We start from the raw sequence: 220 nt of genomic DNA, 5'->3' as shown, positions 1-220 counted from the left end.
CCCGCCGTGTCTGGGGGGTTCTTGGTGTGCGGTGGGTTCCCAGCCAGTGTCACGGTGTTGCTGGGATCAGGAACAGGGTGAAACCACCCTCCGTGTCCCAGCCCTGCTCCCGGCGTGGGGCAGCCGGGCTGGCTCAGCTCCACACTTCTATTTATTTATTTACTGGTGAAATTCCTCTGGCAGAAATATTCCAGAAACGCTTCTGGCTGCTCCAGCACTT

The sequence above is a fragment of the Nestor notabilis genome, unplaced genomic scaffold, assembly GCF_000696875.1.
Source record: "Nestor notabilis isolate BGI_N333 unplaced genomic scaffold, ASM69687v1 scaffold19822, whole genome shotgun sequence".
NCBI lineage: Eukaryota > Metazoa > Chordata > Aves > Psittaciformes > Psittacidae > Nestor > Nestor notabilis.
Note: the sequence above shows the minus strand (reverse complement) of the source record.